General features: G+C 47.7%; 2 protein-coding genes and 1 non-coding gene across 7 annotated transcripts in view; 1 reads left to right on the plus strand and 2 right to left on the minus strand.

Annotated features, from left to right (window-relative positions):
• The window catches only part of LOC127033611 (zinc finger protein 420-like), a 496,719-nt gene that overhangs the window by 59,638 nt on the left and 410,163 nt on the right, over window positions 1-26,918 (minus strand). The window lies entirely within an intron of this gene.
• The window catches only part of LOC127033614 (zinc finger protein 883-like), a 139,968-nt gene that overhangs the window by 56,095 nt on the left and 56,955 nt on the right, over window positions 1-26,918 (minus strand). The gene's annotated exons all lie outside the window — the stretch shown is intronic.
• On the plus strand, window positions 21,620-21,701 carry TRNAS-AGA (transfer RNA serine (anticodon AGA)). Its single transcript has one exon. It is a non-coding gene; the product is annotated as a tRNA-Ser (tRNA).

Here is a 26,918-nt window from a genome sequence, read left to right on the forward strand (position 1 = left end):
CCAGTGGTCAGCTGTTCAGTGGGCTGCAGGAGGCACTGGGTGGGGAGGGGAAGGAGCAGGAATAGGAAGAGGTGGGGGTGGGAGAGGAATGGGGCAGGAAGCTGCAGGAAGGGAAGAGATGGGATGGGACTGGACGGAGTGGGGACTTGGCGGAAGGGATGGAGTGGGGGCAGGGCCTGAAGAGGAAATGGGGGGATTTGTCCCAGACCCCTCTAGGGCCGGCCCTGAAGGGAAGCACCAGCTATCACAGTGATAATACAACTGACCAGCATTGCAGGGGAGACTGAGGGAGATCGGCACTCATCAGGTCTTTTCTCTCCCCCACGGTGAGCCTGACACTGCTCTCTCCTGGCTCTCACTCTAGCAGCAGGACACCAAGAAGCCATTTCCCCACAGGAAGTTCATTGAGTGTCCCTGTGGTGCTGGGGAAGCTGGCGCTTCTGCTGGCTCTGGGGCTGGCAGGGGGGTTTGATTTCTGCACTGACTCTCAGCTGCCAGGCTGGAGGGGGCACTTGGGACCTTATCAGACTGGCTCAGTGAAGATGGGGAGTTGCCAGAGCAATACAGATGCTCTCCAGAGCACGGAGCAGCGTCCACCCATGCAGCCAGGTAATGAGCATTTCCCACAGCCTGGATCTGATGGGGAGGCGGCAGCTGCTGTTCCAGCTCCTGGGGGACAGGCCCTGTCAGCCAACAGACACTTCTTACTCACCACAGCTAACAGGAATGGTGCCAGAGGTCTGCAAGGCAGGGAGTGGAGATGGAAGGTCCTCTGTGCAACTGAGCAAGGATAGTACCAGGAAAGGGGCATCTGTGAAAGAGACCCCACACACCTCTCCTCCTCTGGGCACCTAGAGCAGAGGCAGCTGGTGCTGACGGCTCCAAGGGAAAGCTTAAAAGCCACAGAGCAACTGAGGTCAGGGCTAGAGGAGGGCAGGACCATGCCTATGTGTGGCCTTCAGACAGGCACAAAAACACCCAGTCAGGCTTCTCCCTGCCATGCCAAACACCCACTGAAGGTCACCAGCACGTGGGGCAGCTGCTAATGCTCTGTGGATAACATCACAAGTTGGTAGGAAAGCAGGGCCAGCCCCAATGGTGGGGCCTCTGACTGGTCCCACTCAAGGTGCTCATTTTTGCAGTGAGGCAGGAGATTTTACCCCAAGAGGCTTTTCCCGAGCTGGCAAGAAACAGAGAAACACCCAGGCTCCGAAGACGCTATGTAGCAAGTACCCTCCAGCACAGGGACAGGCGGACATGCTAGCCTGGGCAGCCGCCCATTTTCTTTGGCAAATCAGGAAGGGCAAAGGCTAGACTTGAAGCACCTGGGTCTCATGTCCCAGCCTTTGTGATTCCCACCCCGCAACTCCTTCCCGAGGCTCTAGCTGAAGCCAGAGTATTGGCCTGAGCAGCCAAGAAGAGGTTCCAGCCCTGAAGGGAGCAGGACATTCAGCACAACGGTAAAACTGCAGAAACACAATCACCAAGGGACTCGAGACCTCAATCTTCTTATTCACACTCAGAGACCTTATCCATTAGGCCATATGGTAACACAAAAAAAAAACCCTCCAAGCACTTCTTTGGAAAAGTCGAACATTGTGTTTCTCAGGGTCATCTACTGAGGGGGGGCCGAGACTCTCTGGGCACAAGAAGTTGAGTTCCCAGCAACACGTGAGACTTAATTCTATGGAACCAGGTGCGGGGCTTTGGCAGGGAGGCTCAGGCATGGGGGGATTGGGGTGCAGCAGATGGACCAGCTGTCTAGGTGTGGAGATTTAGTCACACTGAGGCACAGGAGGGAGGAGGAGGAGGAATCCTGCTGACAGGCAGTGGATGTGCAGAAAAAGAGGAGGGGTCCTGGGACTTTTTTGCCTCTCTTTTGCCTACCTGCTAGTTCTTGTGGTGAATGGTGAAAAGGGTCTCAACTAGCTCAGTTGGTAGAACATCAGGCTCTTAATTTGAAAATCCAGCATTCAAGCCCCTGTCTAGAGATTCAGCTTTTAAGTGGCCTTGGGTGCCAGGAGCCAAATGATTTCTGGTGCTGTCCACCAGACACATGCAGATTCCCAGAATCCATGGCCATTTCCTGGAAAGGTTCCTTTCCTCAGGAATCAGGAGAAAGGCCACATCCACAGGAGCAGATCTAGAACAAGCAGTCTCTGGCTGACAGGAATAGCTGTGGGGCCAGGTGCTGAGAAAGCTCAGAGGGAGACCAGCAGAGATGAAGGGAAGAGAGACAGAGAAGCAATGAGTGTACAGAGGGCAAGTGTACAGGGGTTTCAGGTCTGGCTATTGTGGGGAACTTCCCTGGTTTATACATGACCCTGGTGCAATTGGCCAGAGAAAGGATCTGAGTCCCCACCTGCTTACCCAGAGGCCTGCCTGACCCCAAGGACGCTCTTTCTACTCTCATGTGTGGCAGAGTCTTCATAACCCCAACAAGGCTGGTCCCAGGAATCCTGGGGGGCTTGACCCCCAATCTTGTCGTGCTCACTTGAAAAGGGCTACAGTGTCCCCACTCTGGGGTACTCTCTCCACTCTGGGCACTTCCCTGACCCACTCATCATTGCATTGCATTGCTTCAAGCAAATACAATTTATTACCCAGCAACTAATGTAAAACATAAGGAAAGATTAAAGGAAAACATGTCACCCTGTTCTGTTGTGCAGGGAGAGCACAACCAGGGTCTCTGGAGTGTCAGGGCAGGTCACAGTCTCTCCCTCACATGTCCCAGGCCTCCTTCCCAGGCCCTGGCTGTGCTGCAGGGATACCACGGGCTGGACACTTGCTCTGGCAGTGGCCACATACTCTAGGTGACAGGACCGTTGTTCCCAGTGTCAGCCCCCATGTAGGGGATATGATCCCCCCATCCCCGAAGGTCTGGCCTGCAAGGCCTCTTGATTGGTGGCATCTCCTTGTGCTGGGCCTTCTGCCCAGGGTCCTTCTCACTCTCCCAAGCTGCTCACTGCAACCACCTCCAGCCCCAGTGCTGCTGCGGCTCTGCCTCCAGCTCCCTGTTCTGCTCCTCTGACCTCTCTGGCTCTGCTTGCTGCAGTTCTTCTCCCAGCATAGATCTGCTCCCAGGGCATCTTCTGTGGCTCATACTGCTCTGGCTCAGTTCCTAGAATGGATCTGCTCTGGTTCTCCCTGGCTGGCACAGCTCTTCTCCCCGCCTCTTCTCAGGCTCCTGCTTTCTCCTTAGTTGGGTCCCACTCTGGCCTAGGTAGTTCCAGCTCATACAGATGATGGGATCCCCTGCCCTGGTGACTCCCTCATTACACTGCCTGGCCTGTCAGTCGGGCTAACTTTGGAGCTTTCGCATCTCTCCATTGCCCCTGGGGACTGTCAGTCTCAGGGTCCTAATTTCCTATTGATCCTTCCCCGTTCTATTGGTACTGGGAACTAGCCAACCAAAAACCCACTGAGCTTTAGTAAGGGGCCAACAGTCCCTTACACGAGCAAGCCCCATGAGGGTCACCAGTGTGCAGAGACAGCAGCATAAGCTGGTGTAATGGGGCAGCACTCAGGACTCTAAATCCTGCAATCTGAGTTCAAATCTCAGTGGGACCTTGTGCCAAACCCCTGGAGCTCACAGTGTTCAACTTCCCTGTTTCCAGCTGTGCAAAAACAAACCTTTCTCCTTCTGCTGGGTGACTTGCCCACTAGGGCCTGGTTGTGATGGCCACAATGGGTTGGGGCTCTAGAACTTACTACCCTGGTTGCTGATGCTTGTGGTTTGGCCAGATGCTTAGAATTCTCACAGCTTCACCTGATGCCCACAAGTTTGGCCATTTTGCTTGCAGCCACATGTTCCCTCTTGTCCACATGGCACTTGAAGGAAGGAGTGCCAGGGCCAGGCCTCATAGTCAGGGATAGGCAGGATGGAGGAAGAGTCCCAGGCTGGAGCCCAACACACCTTTCCTACTCTAGGCACCTAGAGCAGAGGCGGCTGGTGCTGACAGCTCCAAGGGAAGGCTTAAAAGCTACAGAGCAACTGAGGGAGGGGCAAGGGAAGGGGAGGACCATGCTTATGTATGGCCAGCAGACAGCCACAAAGACACCTGGCCAGCCTGCTCCCTGGCATGCCAAACCCCCACTGAAGAAGTACTTAATACACTCAGTGATCAGGAGGAAAACCTGTCAAAACGTGTGTGCGAGGAGAACCTGCTTGGCTTGGAAGGGAGCAAGAAAAAAGAGCAAAAAAAATAACCAGTGAGAGAGCGAGAGCAAAAAGAACATGGAAGGCAGAGAAAGAAATAAAAGGAGAGAAAAAATAGAAAAAGAAGGAAAGAAAGGAAGAGCATGAAAGATAGTGGGGAAAAAAGAAAGCAAGAACATACAAGCTAGAGAAGGAAAGGAATGAAAAAGAATGAATGAAACACGAGCGCTAGTTGAAGCTGGAATGAGACAGTCAGAGAAAGGACAGACTGACCCGTTAATCAAGGTTGCACCCCAGATTCTCCATGTTAGGGGGCACAGGCCTCCTATTTCCATCCTGGTCCTGCTTGGGGGGACCATGCATAGGTACCTGTAGCAGAGTGGATCTCTGCTCCGGCCCTGAAGGGGTTAAAACAGCCCCTGGATAAGGGCTGCGGGCTGGAGAAAGTAGCCTTTTAGGCTGGGCTGATTGGGAAAGTGGCAGCAGCTGGGGCCATGCCCCAAACTGAGCAACAGGCCCTTATATAATGGCAGAGAAGCTAGGAGCCAAGATAGTCTCTCTCTGCATTCAATAAGAGAAGGGCCTGGCTGTAGAGAACTGAATAAGGCACCTAGGGTAAAGTAGGGCTGGGGAAAGGCTGGAGAGCTCTTGCCTGGAAAGCCCCAGGCTATGACCTAGAAGTGGGCCAGGAGGTACTGGGGTTGCAGGGTGCAACCCAGGGGTAGGCCAAGGCAGCAGGTCCAACCCCCTTTGCTGATGATGAAAGGCTAATACTGCAGTCTGCCCCAGGGCATGGGGCTAGCTAATGACTGGGCAGTTGCCAAGACCCTGAGGCAAAGTGGGGATAGAGGATGGGGGGTTCCCAGGGAGGGGAAACCCCTAAGAAAGAGGAAGGGGTTACTGTCAGGGGACAGAACCCCACATAAAAGGGGCACCGGGGTCCAGGGAGGGGACATGGGGCCAGTAGCCAAAAGGCAGATCACCGGCCTGCAGAGGGCGCTCCAAGCTGGAATTTGAGCTAATTCCCAAAGCGACCAGTAGGAGCCATCGCGGGGTGAGTTGCGCCCAGTTACAGTGCCTATTGACACCCCCATGCTCCATGAAGGGGGACAAGTCCCCCCATACCTTCAGGGCCACTGAAAGCAGGTTCAGGCCCCTGTGAAAAAAATTTTCAGGCCCCCCAGCAAGAGTGGACCAGCTAAACAGGGCAATGAAGCCAGGAAAGCCAGGCCCTGGGCCCTCTTCTGGACCACTGGACCCCAGTAATCTGTACCGGCTTTCCCCTTGCATGGCAATGGTGGTGCATTCACGCACTGCCACGCCTTTTAGTATCATGACTATTTATCTGTACAATAGCAGCACCTACAGAGAGCGGGGCAGACTCAAACCCCTGTTGTGCCAGGGGCTGCACAGACAAAGAGACAGTCCCTGCCCCACCTGAGATCAGGGCCCCATTGGACCAGGCACTGCCCAGGAACAGCGAGAGACAGGCCATGCCCCAGAGAGTTTACTGGTGCCATACTCAAAAAGTGGGAGGTGAAAGAGAGGTCCAGGGTCACACAGCAGCACTGAGAGTAGAACCCAGGAGTTTTGGCTCCTTCTGCTCTAACCACTAGATCCCACTCTGCTCCCAGAGATGGGGCTAGAACCCAGGAATCCTGGCTCCCCAAAAGGTGGGGAGTGGGGTCTAGTGGTTAGAGGAAGGGAGGCTGGGAGCCAGGACTCCTGGATTCCATTTCCAGTGCTGGGATCAGGAACCAGCGCTCCAAGCATGTGCTTGTGGGTGGCACTCCAGTCCCTGCCCCCCACTTTTTTTTGGAGGAGGGGAGTGCAAAAAGCCAGGAGCAAACCCTGAACCAAGATGTTCCTTGTCAGCTGAGGCTTTCAGGCTGAGCTGGAACTGACCCTGCAATTCTGGTTTCAGTAGCAAGATGGCGCTCATGGCAGCCTGAGTTGCACAGGGTGGACTGCAGTTCAGGCTGCCCTGCCACTGGAGAGCCGGAGCATCACCCCCCGTAGGCGGCTCTACGCACCAGCAAAGCAAGCACCTGCTTGGGGCAGCCCATTTGCGAGGGTGGCATGGGAGCTGGTTTTTGGTTCGCTCCCTGTCTATAGAGCAAGCCCTGGAGCAGGGAAAGAACTATATTTCCCAGCATTCCCTTGGCCACTACCAACTGGAAAAGAAGGAGGAGGACCTCATGCGGCAGCGTGCTGTGAGTGGAGAGTTGCACTGTGAATAGTAGGCAGGCCATATTTTTACATTAAAAAAACAGGACACTCCTTGGGGAAGGAAGCCCCACCCTGCCACCATCCACTCCCTCCGACTGCCCCTTACAGAAACTCCAACCCATCCAACTCCCTGCCCGCTCCCTGTCCCCTGATCACCTCCTCCTGGGACCCTTGCCCGTAACTGCCCCCCAGGACACCACCCCCTATCTAAGCACCACTGGTCGTTGTCCCCTGATTGCCCCCTACTGAGATCCCTGCCCCCTTTCTAAGCCTTCTTTCTCCTTTTCCCCAACTGCCCCCTCCTGAGACCCCCCACAACTTCCCCCCAGGACCCCACCCCCTACCTGTCCCCTGACAAACCCCTGGGACTCCCATGCCTATCCAACCGCTGCCTGTCCGCTGACTGCCCCCCTCAACCTCTGACCCATCCAAGCCCCCCTGCTCCCTGTCCCTTGACAGACCCCCGGGAACCCCATACCGCTTCTCCAACCCCCCAGCCCCCTTACTATGCCACTCAGACCAGCAGGGAGAAGGGGAGGTTAGATGGGTCACAGGTTGGGGGGGCAGTCAGGGTGTAGGCAGCGGTTGGATAGGCATAAGAGTTCCAGGGTTTGCCAGGGGAGAGGTATGGGGTGTTGCCCTGGGGAGTTTCTCAGGAGGGGGCAATCAGGGGACAAGTACCAGTAGTGCATAGATAGGGATTGGGGTCCTGGGTGTCAGTTAGGGGCAGGGGTCCCGGGAGGCGGTGATCAGGGGACAGGGAGCAGGGTGGGAAGTTGGATGCGTTGTGGTCTCTGTAGGGGGCGGTCGGAGGGAGTGGATTGTGGCAGGGTGGGACTTCCCTCCCCCTGGAGTGTCCTGTTTTTTGAATGTAAAAATATGGTCTCCCTACCACTCTTCCCTCAGAGCACGCTGCTGCATGAGGTCCCCCTTCTTCCTTTCCAGTTGGTAGTTGCCAAGGGAATGCTGGGAAATGTATTTCTTTCCTGCTGCAGGGCTGGCTCTATAGGCAGGGAGCTAACCAAGGAACTACAGCGCCTAGAGCCCCCTGTTGGTTCTCAGCTCCCATGCTGCTCCTGCAAATGGGCTGCCCCAAGCAGGGGCTTGCTTTGCTGGTGCCTAAAGCTGCCCCTGCTCACAAGGCAGACTTTGTACAAACCATATCATCATTATATGAGAGTGGTGAATATGGGGCTTCCAGGTGCTGCTTTGAGCACAGCGTGCCACTCCTGGGCTTACATTGCAATGGAGACGGACCCTTAGAGTCCATCTCTCCTGGGATAAAGATGGCAGCATGGCTGGCCTGGGTCATCTGACTTGGGCTCATGGATGTGAAGCTGAGAGGCTAAAAACTGTGGTGTAGATATTTGTATTCACACTGAAGCCTGGGTTCAAAAACCCTCTCCCCTCATGGAGCCTCAGAGGTTGGGCTCAAGCCCATATGTCTGCACTGTAATTTTATAGAGGTTGGGAGGGAGTTTAGCAAGTGGAAATGGTAAAACCGCATTGAGGGGACTGGACCATTGACCTATCAGCTCTTAACACCCAAACTTTCAGTAACTCTATTATCAGTGCCTGTGAGTGTAATTTAAACCATAGGTCCACCTAGCTCTGAATCTTGTCTTCTGAGAGTAGCCAATACCGGGTGCCCCTATAGCCACTTCTCAAGGCACCACTGGGAGTTGAACCCAGGATCTCCTGTTTATAAAACAAGTGCTTTTCATCTAAGCCATGGTGCCTGCTGTTCCCTAAAGCATTGTGTCTGCCCACACCTGACTCTCTGCCAATCCCCACTGGGCCCAGACAAGTGTTGCTCATGTTTGGATTCTGTAAAGCAGAGAAGCAGGTGGTATTTTACTCCCAAGGTATGTGTGTGATTTTTTGGACAGGTCTACACTACAAAATTAGCTTGGTGTAATTACATTTCTTAGGCTGTCAATCAGGGCCGGCTCTACAGTTTTCACCGTCTCAAGCAGCGCACCAAATTGCCGCTGCGGGTGGGGGGGGGCAGTCCTTGTGCCCCTAGGGCAGCAGGCACGTTTCTGTGGTGGTGGCAATTTGGCGGCAGCTTCTATGTTTAGCTGAAGCCGCCACAGAAAAGCACCTACCGCATTAAGGGCACACGGACTGCCCCTGCCATCTGCTGCGACAATTCGGTGCGCTGCTTGGGGGCAAAACAAAGGGGACTGCCGCCTCTTGCAGATTGCAGCCCCAAGCACCAGCTTGGAATGCTGGTGCCTGGAGCCGGCCGGAGCCGGCCCTGCTGGCAATGCAGTTCTATCAGCCTAATCCCAGTGTAGATAGCCGCTCAGCTGTCAGAACTTTCTGGAGCTATGAAAGGGGAGGGGACCAGCCTCTGTAGCAGGAATGCAGGGCAGGCAAGTTCACGGCAGGCATTGAGGGATACTGGTGGAGGCCAGTTATGATGATATAATGACCAGCAGCATTTACATTGACAATTTATCGCTTGAAGTTTGCTGCAAAAACCTCTAGACCTCTCTTCGAGGTAGTTTTATTTTGTCATCAGAACAGGGCAGTTTTGTCGCCAGACATAGCATTGCAGTGTGTACACCAGCCACAAGCTGCTGACCGAGGGAGCGTTGTGCATTTTTCACACATCTGAGCAATATAGTGATGCTGAAATAACTTTGTAGTGCAGACCTGGCCAAAGATTCACACACACACACAGCTTGCAAGGAAAAGTTCACCTACTTCTCTGCTTTGCAGAATCCAAACACATGCAAAGCTTGTCAGGCCCTGGTGGGGATGGTAAGGAGTCAAGTGTGGGTAGACGCTGTCCCTTAATTACAGGCAGGAACCATGGCTTGTAAACCAGAGATTCTGGATTCAACTCCCAGTGGTGCCTTGTTGAGTAATTCTTGGAGTACCTGGTATTGGCTTCTGTCAGAGAACAAAACACAGAGTTGAGTGGGCCTTTGGTCCAGCCCAGTACAGCTGTTTTCATGGTTTAAATTACACTCACAGGCACTGATAATAGAGTTACTGAAAGTTTGGAAGTTAAGAGCTGATACGTCAGTGTTCCATCCTGTCACATATGATCCCCTCCCTCTGGGACAGGGGCAGGTCTGGGCTCTCACACCAAATGGCTCATTGTGACTGCCAGAATCTATGAGCAGCTCATTTAGTTTACACTGAGGGTTGAGTCCTGCTTTGTGCACTGTGTGTGAGAATGAAAATCGTAAACCACCCTTTCAAATAACAAATGAAGCAGTACATGTTATTGTCCCTGCCCCAAAGCAGACAGACCAATGGAAAAATGCCATTGAGTCCACGGTAATACTCCACTGCCATTTTACCTTTTTCACTTGCTAAACTCCCTCCCAGCCTTGTGGGGTCCAGAGACCAGTATAGAGCCTGAGCCGAGATGTCTACGCTGCAAATTTACCACCCCACGGCCCAAGCCCTGGGAGCCTGAATTTGCATGGGGCAGCCCTGGGTGTTTCATTGCAGTGCGGACATAGCCTAGCATTATGTCTACACTGTCATTAACACACCCAAGTCACTATTCTCAAATCCTGGGTCAGTTGATTCAGACTTGCGGGGCTTGTGCTGCAGGGTTATAAAATTACAGTGTAGACACTTGGGCTTGAGCCCAGCCTCTGAGACCCCACGAGGAGTCAGGGTCTCCGAGCCAGGGCTCCAGCTTGAGCACCAAGAGCCCAAATCAGATCATCCAGGCCAGCCGAGCCAAAGAGATTTTGTCACAGTATAGATGAACTCTCAGGGTATGTCTACATTGCAATGTAAGCCCAGGGTGAGCAGAAGTCATGTCAGCAGCCCCAACACATAAAAATAAACTATGAGGAAAAGACTCACTCCCAAAAAAGCTGGGCAGTATCCTTCCCCCTACGGTTCGTAAGTCCAGCAACCAAAAGTCCTTTAACATGAGCCATCCCCTCTCTGCACCCCACTCACAGCTGTTGTCCTTAGTCAGTGCAAGCCCAGAGGTGCCTCTGTACAGTTCACCTGCCATCCTAGGTGGGAGAGGGGAAAAATAAGAAGGCACCGTACTCACTATGTTGTCTAGGGACTCACTCATCCCTCCACAGCCACTCTGTCCTAAAGTTGATCTGACACCTAAATTTTAGTATTAGGACCCAAACCCCAGTCCACTTGGCTTTGGAACCCATGTCTCCTGCCTAGCAAGTGCTATTGAATTGAGGGTGAGTCCCTCAATCGGGGTCTGCCAAGCACAATTTTGCTGCCCTCAATTCACACAACAAGGATAACAATGCTTTATTTCTCCTGCCCCTATAAGATGGAGACTGAGAATCCAACACCAGACAAAAGTCATCATTTCAGCAAGCAATCCAACATATTTCCAACATATTGTAAAATCCACATGCAGACTCATATATGAAACCTTGCAAGAAAATCTTCCTGAGAGGGTCTGAAGCACCTGCTGCTGGAGGGAGCCGTGGGAGCGGGATTGAGGGGCACTGGGAATAGGAGGGGCCTGTGGTTGGGACTAAGGGGCACTGGGAATAGGAGGGGGCTGTGGGTTGGGATTGAGGTGCACTGGGAATCGGAGGGGGCTGTGGGTTGGGACAGAGGAGAAGGGCGAAGAGGAGCACGCTCTGGTTGGGAGGGAGGAGCAGTGTGCATAGGAGGGACTGAGGGTTGAGATTGAGGGGCACTGGGAAAAGAGGGGACATGGGTTTGGGCTGAAGAGCATCCTCCAGTAGGACAGGGGAAGGCAGCAGGTGATTCTCGTTCCTTAGGGATATTCTGTGTGTTTGTGTGTGTGTGTGTGCAGGGAAGAAACATGCTAAATGCCCAGAGGTCTTTATTTCTCCAGCCTGCAAGGACATAGGGGAGGACAGGAAGTTGCCCCTTCAATCCCACACACACAAAGGCCCTTCTAAGGAAAGGGAAAATCCTGAAGAGAAAAAGTAACATCAAAGAGGACTCCAGAAAGACAGACTTTGAAGATCTTGGTGAGTAGTTTATCACCTGACCAGGGACTTGAAGCCTGGATCCTTAGATTAAGAGTGTAGAAGTATGGAAAGAATTGACAAGGATTTGTAAGGGATGGCATGTCAGTCTGTTAGCAAGAGTTAGGCCAGCTGTAACCCTAATGACGTGAGACTTGTAGAAGCGGGGATAGTGTGAGGAGAGTAGGAAAGAACTATTTGAGAAGTTATCATGACCATGCATGGATAATCATATACATAGACTGGTGCCCAGAAGTGAGAAAAATAAGATAGCAGGATAGCCTATGTATAAACAAAATGCAGCTGTTACTCATTATTGTCTGTATTATTGCTTGCTATTGTCTGTAACAAAGGTATAAATGCTTGCTGTAATTGTTTACGTGGAAGAGACCTGTCCGGGACTGGGCGACCCAGTGTCCTAGGGCACTCCCTCCCTCTATTGCAATTGCTGGAGTTAGAATAAAATATTTGATTTTGCTGCACCCAAACAAAAAGCGAGAACTGATTTTTTCTCCGACAATTTGGGGGCTCGTCCGGGATGGCAACGCCTACTGAGATACCGGCAGCTGCTACGGATCATTCCCCTTCGAACCCCATGGCGCCACAAGAGAGGTATGAGACCTTTTGAAATCTCTATTGGGGTGTCGTCGGAGGACTGTCCGTGGGGCCTTCTGTCTCTGTTGGGCTCACACCATCTGAACTTATTGACTGTGCAGCAAGATCAGATGCAAAGTAGTATTGGGGAAAGGCCCCAATAAGGTTAGTTTATAGCAGTACTGGGAAACTACTGGGTTGGCCAACAAGGTAATGCATAGTGAAATGCATTAGGTAATGCACAGTGAAATACATTAGGTATGCACCGGTGCTGAGGGGTTTTTACCGCCTCAAGAGGGGTTGTTATACCGCCTCATGGTATTAGGTCTGGACATAAGGTACAGATGCATCGTGGTATTTAGAAATAAGGCCTTGGTGTGTGTGTGTACACTAGTGTGAGTGACTGTTACCGGAAGACGCCCAGAGTACCCTGTGAAGCGAAAGCTTGTGACCAGGACTACTCTAACGCAAGCCCGGTAACTAGTGGATCTTTAGAAGATCCGACCCACGGTGGGCTGACTCGGCCTGGCATCGTCCGGTGAGGAAGCTACCTGGGCCTAGGAGCGTGTGAACCCATCTTCCCTCCCCCTTTCCTTTCCGTGTGGGCTACTGACAGTCTGATCATTTCGCTGGATGCAATCACAGTAAGCGGCGCCGTCTCCCTGAGACTAGCCGACACTCTTCGCTGAAGGGAGATGTAGGAGGGTCATGGCCATCCTCGTTAGCCTCTCCTGTGTGAGTACCCTGTAGGGAGAGATCGTTAGTTTATGTGCCGCTAGCGCGGACAGGGCATCCCCCCTGTGTGTGTGTGATTGGAAAATGGGTAGGGGACAGTTTAAGCATTCCAGCTCACCCCCTAAGGGTACCCCATCTTATTTCATGTACGTACTTTATGGTCCAACAACCTGCAGGTATTTAGAGAATTGGAATCTTTACACGCATGAAAATCCATCTGAACAATGCCCACTAGAAGGTACTTCAATCTAAATAAGATCATACATCTAAGAGGAGTTTTTAATCACCAAAAAGCCTCTGACAGTGTGAGCAATTTGTCTATTGAGGAAAGGAACAGGTTAATTTGAAATTCAGCTTGGCCCAGAGATAAAGAGAAAGTTGCTCTGCGTTCAAGGTCAAGAATCAACACAGACTATGCTAAGTACAAAGAAAAACTGCTTTTGGCCCCAGCTGGCTGTGAAAAAATATAGACAGAGGCAAACCAAAGGCAATACAAGTTACAGAACTGAGATTACATTTGCAAAGCTTAACTGTCCAGTGAGATCCAACAGAGTGCCTTTGTGACCCCAGAGCCAGTGTGGCTTGGTGACACTGAAGAAGCCACAAGCAGCTGACCTGGACTGGCATCTCTGAAAGAAACGCCACAGGAGATTCCAGGGTATAAAAGAACAGCCCTCCCAAGAGCGAAAGCATGTTGGAAATTCTGGACAAGCTGTATACAGGATAATCTCCTGTCCACCTCTCTCCCTTCTCTGAACGTTATACACAGTCCTGGCCAGTCTGGACCTGTGTGAGTATGAAAATGGCATAGGGCTTGGGGCATTAATGTTTTTTTCTGAGTGATGTGGGAGCGTTCCCAACACTCTCCATTGTTGTTTTATTATTATATTAATGAAGCTTTAAAATTCAGTTATATGGTGTGTTTTCTTTATCTTCCCCCAACGTCCTGCAGTGTCAGCCTGATCACCTGACACAAGGGATAGATTGGTAACAGAAATTTGTCACAGTTTGGTGAGCAATTGAGAAGGGGGGAGCCCTGCAGAATTTACACCATCTATTTGTTTTACCCTTGTTATTTTTATGTTTGCTTTGCTTGGTATTGTTGATGTTATATGTTAAGGATTGCATAATTAAAGGAGTGCCCACTCTCAGCTGCAGTAAGTCTGAGAACTGGAGAAGGGTTTAGCATTCCTCTGTCTACTCTGGTTGACCGGGAAGGGTGGCAGGTGGATCTACTCCAGTTGTAGCAGGACTAGGCAATAGAGAAGTTGGAGAAAAGGGAAGAGATGTGTACTTGATAACTAGAATTGGACAATTAAGAGCATAGATCATGAACCAGGCAGCAACTCAAACCTACGCCCAGGGCAAGTTGCAGGCCTTGAGATAGGACTTCCAGGTAGAAAAGGAAGCCCTGGCTAAGCAAGTACCGGTCCTTCAGGGACTTGTCAAAATGTAACCATTTGTGCTCAGCATACACCGTAACATCAGTGTGTTTGCTACAAGAGGAAATTGAATAGTTAAACGCCAATGGGCCATGCGTTTCTGCCCAGGTGGCAAGCCTCACGAGAGAGGACTCAGGTAGTCTTATGGGTAAGAATGTTTAAGGGAAGAGACCAGGAGGGGTGGGGGCTAGTTGAGAAGCCCACCCTCCTAGCTAAACTGGTAGTGGAACAAGTTGGTGCCCATGGAAGGGGAAAGCAGGATCGGGCCCAAGCGTGCAGGCAACAGACAGAGAGATTGGAAAACAGGTTGTAAAACTTTAAGGGTGTAGTGGAAGGAAGGAGTAAGTAAGTGTAAGCATAGGGATTTCAAATACCCAGGACAATACTTGAAATGGTGATTTGAGTTGATAAAAGTGGCTGTTGGGAGACAAGCAAGTGATTTAAGGGAGAGTGAGAAGTTAACTCTGTAGTTGCTGGAGGGAACAGCAGTTGAACTTTGTAAAATGCTAAAGAGGAAAGTTCTTGGTGTCTTTGAAATGTTTGTAAATAAGTTCAGGCAAAGAAATTATTAGATTGCAATCATTTGGCTATGAACAATTTAGCTGAATTAGCTAAAGAAATATATACAGTGCTATGTAATTGAAATTTTATTAGGCTCTAAGGGGCACTATAAGTAGTGATGTTTTCTTTCAGTGTTTGAAAGCAGGAGTTAAAAGTAAAAAGCAATCAAAATTCTGGTAAAGTTAATTATGTCCCTTTTAAGGTAAGAATCTTTAAGCTGTGGATAGCTTTGGATCCAGAAGCAAGCTAGAAAGCATCTGTATTAATGCAAGTTATCTAACTGATAAGGTGGAAGCCACTGAAACCTGGCTGCCTATGAAACAAATACAAGGAAATATGGGGTAATTCCTCTGTTTTGCATGAAATCAACAAGGGTATTTGTATATTTTAAGTGATGATTGACTGCCCAGAAGGGGTAGACCTCTGTTCTTTTTGTCTTTCAGATAATCAGAGAAAACTGATGCCAGCTGAACAGCATTCAACGTATCATGCATTTACTGGCACAACAGGAATTATGTTTTGTGCTCTATGTCCTGTCTTGTGGTGTTTGTCTCATGGCCAAAATTGTTGTGTTTAATAGTTTCATAGGATAGTCTAGTTAAAATCAAATAGAAGGGTTAAATGCAGATACTTGTTTTATTTAACTTTGGAATACGAGGTGTTTGGATAAATCAGGAGAATGTGATATACTAAAGTCTAATACATTTCGTTACGTAAGAAAAAGAAACTTCATTGGCCAGATTGTTTGGGAAAAAAAAAAGAAAAAGAAAAAAGAAAGGAAAAATATTTTTAAAGTTCAGGATATCCCATATAAGTGAACAATTGAGTGGAGAACAAATGGATCAGTGGAAATAAAGATCCATAATATTACTGCAAATGAACTCCAAAAATTTATAATTGGAATTGATGGGTTCCATAGTAAAGTAGATATGATGTCTATACCTGGAATTTGTACTGTGTTACATGAAAGAAGCCCTTATTGTTATTTGGTTACCCAATTAGTAAATAATCAAATGAATACCCAAAGAGTTTGTTCTGCCACTGGAAAGTTTACTTATATTGAAACCATTCCAGTGACGAATAATGTAACCTGTACCTTATTGCAATACACCCCCTCCTATGCTATTAATGTCAATGCCTCTTGAAAGTACCTGAGATTAGTTAAAAGTATATAACCAACAGATGTGATATAGTACTACACCAAACAGATATGTATTAGGATATCAATGGATTGTGATTAATACAATACTAGGGGCTGCCATTAGATTAGCACAACAGAGGGCCTGGGTTATTTCCTCTGGAAGAAGAGGGACTTGACTGGATCCCTGTGGGATGGGGCCAATAGCACAGCAGCCATTTGGAATATTTTTAAAAGCCAAGAACATGATGAGAAATCAGGCCAACTAGAAAAGGCCACTAGCCTTATTTCTGGAGCTCAGCTAACCCAACTACAGGCTAGAGTTGGTGAGTTACATATTATTTCCACCCTTAGTTCTATGACCCAGAAGTTACTAACAAAGATGGTATTGAATATCACTGAGGCTGGGAAGGCATTGCAGTGGGATTTAGCACGTTTGGAAATTCAAGATTTCCTGAATGACCAGCTGATGGCCATTCAGAGTGATCTTGAGCATCAGACTTGGCCCACTGCCCTTACAGACACATCAGGAGTACCATCTGATCTGTGGTCATGCAGACATATCTGGACACTTTCTGTATGGAAGTGTGGACATTCACAGTGCTCCTTCCAAGCATTTGAACCGGATGGGGAGGTTTGGCTCCCACATACCAAATCCTGACGGGTCCATGGGAAGGATACATATGGGACTGGATTATCCACCGAGACATCTGGGAAATTAGACCACCTGGTATATCTAACTGATTTATAGTCAGTACCTCTAAAAAAACACCTGATATTTTGTATAGGAATAGGGAGTCAATGGACATTTGGCTCTTAGAACCCCTGCAGCTTCAGTGTATCCATAAACTGAAGCCAAGGGAAGTTGTCACTGTTTATGATAACATTTGCTGGGAGGGTAGAGGACAAGGAACTATCGTGACAAGACAATTATTTTTCAAGCTAATGATAGCTGTATGTATATTAAAACCACCACATTGCAAGGGCAAATTCACATGCTTCAGAATATATATCAAGCTGAAAAGAATGCCTTTCATACAGCTTATAGAGTGTCTACTTTGTGTACTAAGTATGATGTATTATGCTTTGTAACCAAAACTGTACAACACCCTCATCATATTATTGCTATGGAGATATTATTGCTTGCATTGTTGTTAGTTAGTTTAAAATTATGTCATTGCTGTTGTAAAAGACATAATAATAGTAATACTTTTCATGTCCATGCTAATCATGAATTGTCATTATATCCAGTGAAAACCCCTAAGGTTGAAATATGTGATGTAGAATCAGAAATCCATGGCTCAATGCAAATAGAGATCTGAGAATATCTGTTGTACTAGAAGTACAAAAGGGGGGAGTGTGGAAGTATGGAAAGAATTGACAAGGATTTGTAAGGGATGGCATGTCAGTCTGTTAGCAAGAGTTAGGCCAGCTGTAACCCTAATGACGTGAGACTTGTAGAAGCGGGGATAGTGTGAGGCGAGTAGGAAAGAACTATGTGAGAAATTATCATGACCATGCATGGATAATCATATACATAGACTGGCGCCCAGAAGTGAGAAAAATAAGATAGCAGGATAGCCTATGTATAAACAAAATGCAGCTGTTGCTCATTATTGTCTGTATTATTGCTTGCTATTGTCTGTAACAAAGGTATAAATGCTTGCTGTAATTGTTTACGTGGAAGAGACCTGTCCGGGACTGGGGTGACCCAGTGTCCTAGGGCACTCCCTCCCTCTATTGAAATTGCTGGATTTAGAATAAAGTATTTGATTTTGCTGCACCGAAACAAAAAGTGAGAACTGAGTTTTTCTCCGACAAGAGTCTGATGTTCAGCCCACTGAGCAAGCGATGCTTAAAAAACAAAAAAAGAGCAAGTTGGTGCAGAGAAGAAACTAGTCAAGAAAAAGAGAGCATGAAACATATGGGAAACCTTCTGTTCTCTCTCTCTTCCCAAGCCTGGCCTGGCCTGATGTCAAGGTTTTTTCCCCCCACTTTGAACTTTAGCGTTCAAAAAGTGGAGACCTGCATGATCACTTTTAAGCTTAATTACCGGCTTAAATTTGGTACGCTGCCACCAACCAAAATATAGTGTTTGGCACACTTTCTGTTCCCCCAAAACCTTCTCTGGGGAACCCAACACCCAAACTCCTTGGGTCTTAAAACAAGGAGAAATAAACCATTCCCCCTCCTTCCCCTGCCCAGACTTTCCCCTCCCTGGGTTGCCTTGGGAAGCTTCACTGATCCAAACTCCTTGGATCTTAAAACAAAGAGGAATTAACCTTCTCCCCCTTCCTTGACCCCCACCAATCCCTGGTGAGTTCAGACCCAATCCCCTTGGGTCTTAAAACAAGGGAAAAAATCAATCAGGTTCTTAAAAAAGAAAGCTTTTAATTAAGAAAGAAAAAGTAAAAATTATCTCTGTAAAATCAAGCTGGAAAATGTTTTACAGGGTATTCAGATTCATATAGCCTAGAGGGACTCCCCCCACTCCCCGTAGCCTGAGATTCAAAGTTACAGCAAACAGAGGTAAAAATCCTTCCAGCAAAAGGAAAAAAACATTCACAAATTGAAAGAAAACAAACATAAGACTAATCCACCTTGCCTGGCTATACTTACAATTTTGAAACATGAAACATTGATCCAGATAGATTTGGGGAATCTGGTTGTACGTCTGGTCCCTCTTTTTCCCAAGAGCAAACAACCCCCAAAACGAAAAGCACAAACAAAGTCTTCCCTCCACTGAGATTTGAAAGTATCTTGTCCCCCAATTGGTCCACTGGTCAGGTGTCAGCCAGGTTTACTGAGCTTCTTACCCCTTTACAGATAAAAGAGACATTAACCCTTAACTATCTGTTTATGACACCTGGTATTAGTGCTGGTTAAAAAGAAGAGAAAATATCGGCATCTACCAGCCTTTCATAGCTGTACAAGACTCAGGCACAATACAGAGGTGCCCATCTGCAAGTGTCGAATGGTTGGATTGGCTAATGCAACCAGTAGACGTCCAGGGCACATTGGGATATACAGCCAAGTGTTCATCACCATCATCATTTCAAAGGGATAATGATAATGATGGGAAGGTTCACAATTGACTCAATAGTTGCTTACAAACGTGCGTGTTTGGCAGTTACATTGGCTCAGGCTGGCCACCCCGGCCTAGATGTAGAAGTTACAACACTGAAACTTGAAAGAGGGGCCAATTTCCCCATCATTTCACACCTTTACATTCAAACACGATGACTTTCTGAATGAACCCTCCTCGCTCAACCAGAAGATCTTGGGGTGGGTGTAGGCGTCACTGGGTAAAATTCTCTGCACTCTGTTATGACTCAGGTCAGAGCAGAGGTACCTAGTGATCTAGTCTGGCTGTAAAATCTATATATCAACCCCAAATATGGTGTGAAATTAATCCTCAGGAATGGCTGTTCCCCACCCAGACCCCAGCAAAGGTCTCTCCAAGGAAGGGGGTTGTTGAGGAAGGAAAGAAGAAAGATGTCCTTCTCTCCCTGGAGGAACTGGGCGCTGCGCTTTGGACAGAAAGGAGGGGAAGGAAATGGCCACATGATGGCAGCAGAACTTAAGAAATGAAACACAACAGGCTTCTGTGCACATTGATTCTGCACAGTGAACGAACCTGACTCCCATATCATGAAAAGCCAAAAAACTGTTTCTTTCTATGAAGGGGAGAAAAGAGTTCCAAACATTCCTGCCCATTTACTTTTGAATTATTTTACATTATAAATAAAATTGTAACAAAATTAGTCTGAACTTGAGCTGCCTGTTATGAAAAGCCTGTTCCCCAATTCAGTTCCAACTGCCCTGCAAGAAACACCCCCAGGTCCCTGCTCACACCAGGAAAAGGAAAAAGAGAAACTCCCACTGGGCACTGCCCTTGGCTCCAGGCTGCTGTCCCAGGGTGTCAGTGGGGACTGATTGTTTGCTGCTGAGGAGGGAGCCAGCAGAGGCCTCTGGTGCTCTGCTCCTAGCATCTGCCTAGCCCAGGCTGTCCTCTGACTCAGCTGCTGCTCCCGGCCTCCTCTAGAGTCAAACATGCAGGGCCCCCAGGGGAACAGAGGCTGGGACAGGGCAGCAGCCTGGGTTGGATTGGGAAGATGCTGGGAGTTCTAGTTCCCTGAGAACTGGCCTGGCTCCCTTCTCAACAGCAAACAAACCAATTCCACATCCCCTCCCCAGAAAAATCAGCCTGAAGCCAAGGGCAGCAGGGGATGATTGCCTTTAATTCCCACCAAGGCAGGAGATAACCCAGGGCCTTTCTAGCAGAGCTTATGGAGCTGACATAGGGAAACCAGCCTTTAATAATAGGCAGCTCAAGTTGAAACTATTTGTTTTTAATGATTTCTATAACATTAAATAACCCTTCAATTGTAGTGTCACCATCCATAAAATTGCTTCAGCCTTACAGGTTCCCAAGGGCAAAACTAAAAATCTCTTCAAATCCAAGGAAGTAGATCAGTCAATCTTCAGAGTCATCCCACATAAAAGAACAATGTTGTGGTACATACTGGCCCCATCATGTGGCCATCGCCTTTCCCTCCTCTCTGTTAAAAGTTTCAGTATTTTGCACAGAAACTTTCTTCCCTCAGGAGAGACCTGGGAACCAGGGCTGCCAGCCAGGCAAACACCTTTAAGAGGAAGCATAATCTGTCAAAAAATGATCTCCCTCCTTCAGTTCAGTGACACCCTGAAATGTTCCTTATCAGGGCAGAGCCAGAGGATTGAAAGCAGGTACATCAAGCCTCTGTGTAGCTAGCAGGAATGAACACAAACACTCCTTTGTATCTGAAGAGATGTTTAGTTTTACCCTTGGTAAACTACAAGGCTAAAGGGAAAGGTGATGGTGGTGTCAGATATAAAGAGTGAAACATGAAACAATCATCATAGTTATTCCCATAGCAACTGTAAATATTTCTAAATTCTTCTTAGTACCATCAGTGTATTATTTTCTCTGTCATCTAGACATTGACTAGACCTTGACCAAGAAATTTGGACCCTGATAAAATAATCAACTACCCCTCGTTAAGGTAATGGACTTGACACCCACTCGGGTGTCTCCACGCAAGTTCAAGTACTAACAACAGTGGCACCTTACAGCCATAGCTTTTAATCAGGGCAATACATTGATACAAACTCCTGTTAAATCATTTCTCAGCCAGAGTCCATTGCCCACATTCCTTAGGGCATTGGGCGACCTTGTGGATGTTTCATTTCCTGCCTCAATTTCACACAGAGACACAATTTCCTTTGCACAGCTCCAATAACAGTAAAACCTCCCTGTGTCTCTTGTCTGAGCCAGGGCATTTGATGCCAGTGAACCCTTCTCTCCTGCAATAGCAATGGTCAGACAGAGGGGACGTGGCCACCTTCACCGCTGACAGTGAGCTATTGGCTCGGCTCTTTCTTTCTGCTGCTGGTGTTAGTCCATGAAACATCAGGGATGAAATGCAAGGCTGAGCTCAGACACCAATTCCCTGAAACATTTCAGTGCCCCAGAGAAATCCTGCCCCCGGCTATTGGAATGATATGGTAGAGATTCGAATAGGAAAGGGACTGTCTGAATTGTCAGTGTGGGGAATGAACAACAATCTATAGCAATGTCGTTAGTCACAAACACACTAATCATGCTCCAGCTGGAAGGGAAATGGGCAGGAACTCTTGCTGTTCACCATGGACACAATTACACTAATGCACAGCCGTGAGTGTGCTGAGGGAGTTGGTCTGAGCCATTTGAAGTGACAATTCTGTGAGAACAGAATCATTGTGTAGTGCAGTAGCTGTACATCAAGTAGTTGTGGTTGAGTGGTTAAGGCAATGGACTAGAAATCTATTGGGGTTTACCCATGCAGGTTCAAATCCTGCCAACTATGGAAGCATTAGTGTGTTGTCATTGCTGCTGTCTTAGTGCCTGAGCATCCATGGAGCCAGATCTGGTCTCCCGCTGAGGCTGTCTGTGCTTAAAATACTGCTGTAAGCCTGTGGAGTAGACAGCTGCTCCAGTGAGGGGAGGGGTTTTCCATCCCTCTAATAGCTGCATTAGCAAAACAATCTTTCCTTTCATTTAGCGCTATCTAACCATGGTTTAGGTCAGCTTAATTATACTGGTTCTGGGGGGTTTCACAGCCTGAAAGACGTACTTGTTAGAGGGTTTATCCCATCACCCTCCCATTCCCTGGTCCTTCTCACGTGACCAGAGAGCAGCAATGCACGAAGTTCAAAGGTGCAAACAATTCAATGTTTATTGGGGTAAACATCCAGCAAGCAATGATTCCTGTTTCCTTCCTCAGTATCCCCCTTCCCAGCTCTGACACCACAGAGGCTTGCCTGTGTCTCTGTTCCCCTTCCCTGTTCTTATTCCCCCCCCTTAAGAAAACATAATTCCAATTCCCCTACCCCAATTCCCATTCGCATTCTCCCCCTTACTTCCTGATTGACTGCAGACTATATAGTAAAACTTGAGTTCTACTTAGCTCTATCTTAACCAATCATTTTACTGACCAATCTTAACATATTGTAACATGATTATCTAACCAATTATACCCCACCACCTTAAAGGTTTACACAAAACAAATTAATTATACAGCAGACAGAAACAGTTACAGAACCAGACAGAGATTATACAGACAAGCAATAGGAAAGTGGGGACTACAGTGACAGAACAACAAAAAAATGAGGATTTCACACCCCAGCTGTTGGTAAGTGAGTTGTTCCCAGACAGGATGCTATCATAGTAGAGGTTGTGGGTGCTGGTTGCTTAACTGTCTGAAGCACAGGACAGGATTTTGAGGTTCACCATTACTCTCTCAGAATGCCAGCACCCATCTTTTGTTCACTTAAAAAGCGAACAGGGAGATTCCAACACTGCAGAACTCATGGAGCTTCAGGAAAAGTGTAACTTTAGGTCCGGGTGAGTGTGTCTAAAAATCAGCTGTGCTGTAGAAGGTCTCTAGGAGTTGAAAGAGATGTGCCATCTTGACCTCCCTAAAGAGTTCATCAACTATTAATGAAAACTAGGGTTGATAAGTCACTTTCTTTGTAGTATCAGAATGGTGGACTGGTCTAAAGTGCTAGTTATACGTTTCTTTTTTTCCAGTCCCTTGGGTGTTCTGGTCTCTGCATGGAGACATGGTTTCAAATCCCACTGCTAACATGACCATTTAATTCTATCTGCAGAAAATGGCCTCACTTTAAGCTCCTTTGCAACAATAGAACCCCATTTGCTTAGCTTTTCTCTTCCAGTAGTTGTGAGAGAAGTTCCAAACCAGGGGGAAACAGGGTCTGTTCTCTCGACCTATCAGTTTTTTTCTTCCTTCATTCCAAGCCATTTCCTCAGATACATCCATATTTCCCACACTTTTATGAAACTTTAGAGTCTTCATTTAATTGCCACACAACTGTACTTCTGAAGTAAAGTGAAACACAATATTTTTTGGATATTCTTGCAGAAGAGTTTTGTTTTCTGACCTGGAATTGAACAGGGGCTACCTGAGGGGGACAATGCTACTCCCTTTTCTTTGCTCATCCAAAAAACATAAGTTTGTGGTGCCCTTTATTTCCTTGTTCTTCAAACACCTGCCAGGGATGGCCTAGGGATACTTGGTCCTGACTCTCAGGGTCCCTCCCTGACCTACCTTTCTATATGATTCTGTTGTGTGGGTTTGTGTTGTGTCATTGTTCCATGCTGAGCTGTTTTGCACAGTGTCACTTTGTACTCTGATGCATTGTTTCGTGTTGTATGGTTTTTGCACTGGCTTGTGTTGCACTGGTTTGAGCTGAGCTCTTTTGCAGTGCGTCATTTTTCCCCCTGGGGCGTTCATTTTCATGGTGCTGAATTGTCGGGCTTTGCGCTCCTACGTGTTGTCACTTTGTGCTGTGGAATGTCAGTTCATGCTGAATTGTTAGATGTTAGATTGAGGTGTTTCCACTTTTGTTGTTGTTTATATTATATTGCGATGGCATCAAATTATAGAGCTGTATGGCTGCAAGGGCCCTGGAGAGGTCATGAAAGGGCCCTCACTGCTGAAGCAGAGCCAAGCAGAGATGATGCATTGGGGGCATGTGGGTTCAAGTGCCCACAGCAGTCGGCCCAGGCAGGGAGCAGAAGGAGGGAACCAGAGCCAGAGCAGGTTGTCTATGGGACCAAGTATATGCAGAGTATCCTTGATAGAGGTTTGTTCAACTTGTTCTTAAAAATGTCCGAGGACAGAGGCTCCACAGACACCCTTGGGAGCCTATTCCAGAGCTTAACTACCCTCAGAGTTAGAAAACTGTTCCCAATATCTAATGTGAATCTCCCTGGCTGCAGATTAAGTCCACTACTTCTTGTCCTACCATCAGTGGACATGGAGACCAAATGATCATTGTCCTATTTATAAAGACCAAACTTTTCCCTCTGCAATCATCCGTTAAATGGTTATTATCCCCTCTTCTTGCCTGGGGTACAATGGAAGAGGAGAAAATACACTCTTAACATAGGATGCAAATGTCAGTTTGTTCTCTCTTCATGTTTTAGTGAAGCTCAGAGAGAAGAAGAACCATGACCTGCCAAAGAGCATAGAGAGTTTGTTTCAGCTGAATCTGTGACTATTAGCAGAAGAGTGACACCTACGGGCTGTCGCTACCACCCACCATGGGGCTTGAATTTATGATGGTGGGATTAAGAGCATCATGCTCTACCAACAGAGCTAGCTAGATTTAAAATCAGTCAACTGACCAGTCACCGTGTAAAGGTGCCGTATAAGAACATAAGAACGGCCGCACCAGGTCAGACCAAAGGTCCATCTAGCCCAGTATCTGTCTACCGACAGTGGCCAATGCCAGGTGCCCCAGAGGGAGTGAAGCTAACAGGCAGTGATCAAGTGATCTCTCTCCTGCCATCTATCTCCATCCTCCGATGAACAGAGGCTAGGGACCCCATTCTTTACCCTTCATGGCTAATAGCCATTTATGGACCTAGCCATCATGAATGTATCCAGTTCCCTTTTAAACATTGTTATAGTCCCAGCCTTCGCAACCTCCTCAGGTAAGGAGTTCCGCAAGTTGACTGTGCGTTGTGTGAAGAAGAACTTCCTTTTATTTGTTTTAAACCTGCTACCTATTAATTTCATTTGGTGACCCCTAGTTCTTGTATTATGGAAATAAGTAAATAACTTTTCCTTATCCACTTTCTCAACATCACTCTTGACTTTATATACCTCTATCATATCCCCCCTTAGTCTCATCTTTTCCAAGCTGAAGAGTCCTAGCCTCTTTAATCTCTCCTCATATGGGACCCTCTCCAAACACCTAATCATTTGAGTTGCCCTTTTCTGAACCTTTTCTAGTGCTAGAATATCTTTTTTGAGATGAGGAGACCACATCTGTACACAGTATTTGAGATGTGGGCGTACCATGGATTTATATAAGGGCAATAACATATTGTCAGTCTTATTTTCTATCCCCTTTTTAATGATTCCTAACATCCTGTTTGCTTTTTTGACTACCTCTGCGCACTGCGTGGACATCTTCAGAGAACTATCCACAATGACGCCAAGATCTTTTTCTTGACTCGTTGTAGCTAAATTAGCCCCCATCATATTGTATGTGTAGTTGGGGTTACTTTTTCCAATGTGCATTACTTCACATTTATCCACATTAAATTTAATTTGCCATTTTGTTGTCCAATCACTTAGTTTTGTGAGATCTTTTTGAAGTTCTTCACAATCTGCTTTGGTCTTAACTATCTTGAGTAGTTTAGTATCATTTGCGAACTTTTCCACCTCACTGTTTACCCCTTTCTCCAGATCATTTATGAATAAATTGAATAGGATTGGTCCTAGGACTGACCCTTGGGGAACACCACTAGTTACCCCTCTCCACTCTGAGAATTTACCATTAATTCCTACCCTTTGTTCCCTATCTTTTAACCAGTTCTCAATCCCTCAATCCCTGAGGGTGTTTATTTGTGAGCTGAGGTTCTCGGTCTGACATTTGACTTCTTTCTGGTTTGTTATGTCTCCAGCGAGCAAACTGGAGCTGTCACAAGGCTGGTTAGATGCTGCTTTCTAGACCAGAAAGCTGGGGTTGATTTAGCATGCTGCTGCCATCAACTGGTCAGAGAAACCACAGGGAAAGGGTGGATTTTAGGATTCTCCCACCAAGGGGAGGTGCTGTTGGACTCATCTAGTGGGGGGGAGTCTTAGTCTGAGTTCCCCACATGAGACATACACATTTTCACAGAGAATCAGGTCCCCTGGAGAAAAACTCATAAGAAGCCCAGACCCAGGAGTGTCAGAGAAGGAATCACTGTTTGCCTTAAGAGGTGGGTGAGGGAAACCTGCAGGTCCTTAGATCCCTCCAGTGCCTGATAGAATCATTTGTGGGGAAAGTCTGGGGAAGCCCAGGAGGACAAGGAGAGGGAAAAAGGCCTTGCAGGTGTTGTGCAATTACCATGCTCTCAGCAGAAGGGTCCAGGGGGCTCAGAACTCACAAGATGGCAAAGCTCAGAGCCCCGTTCCATGGAGTCCGAATGTGATCAGCTCACAGCAAGAGGGAGCAACACCCCTTCCTTGGTCTCTATGCCAGAGCGCCTATCAGCTCAGTGTCCTTTCTGCAAGAGTCAGCTCCTCAGAGGGTTGTGATGGGGTAAATGAAGGCAGAGGAGGATTGTTCCTCCTGGGCTTCTTTTTGTGTGGATCTGTGATCCTGCTGGAGGAAGCAAGATTAGAGTTTGTTTCAGTGGCTTGTGTTGGGCTGAGGTTGTGACCCTGAGTACAGGGGTTCCTGCACTCTCTATTCTTAACCCCTTAGGGAGTGAACAATGGAGCACTGTCAGAAAGTGGATAGAAAGTAACCTAAGAAAGTGTAGTAAAAGAGAGAAGAAAAACAACCTCATCAGCTCCATGGTAGTTTAGTGGTTAGGAGTTGGTGCTTTTACTGCCCTGGCCTGGGTTCAATTCCCAGTTAGGGAAAAGTGATTTTAAACCAAAAAAGCTTCAGTTATTCTTCACTTGCAATGTAAACAAATCCATGGTCTTTTCCTGATTCCCCCATCATCCCAGTGTCTCCATGGCAGGGCTGGCTCCAGGCAGTAGCGCAACAAGCAGGTT

The sequence above is a fragment of the Gopherus flavomarginatus genome, chromosome 13, assembly GCF_025201925.1.
Source record: "Gopherus flavomarginatus isolate rGopFla2 chromosome 13, rGopFla2.mat.asm, whole genome shotgun sequence".
Taxonomy (NCBI): Eukaryota; Metazoa; Chordata; order Testudines; family Testudinidae; genus Gopherus; species Gopherus flavomarginatus.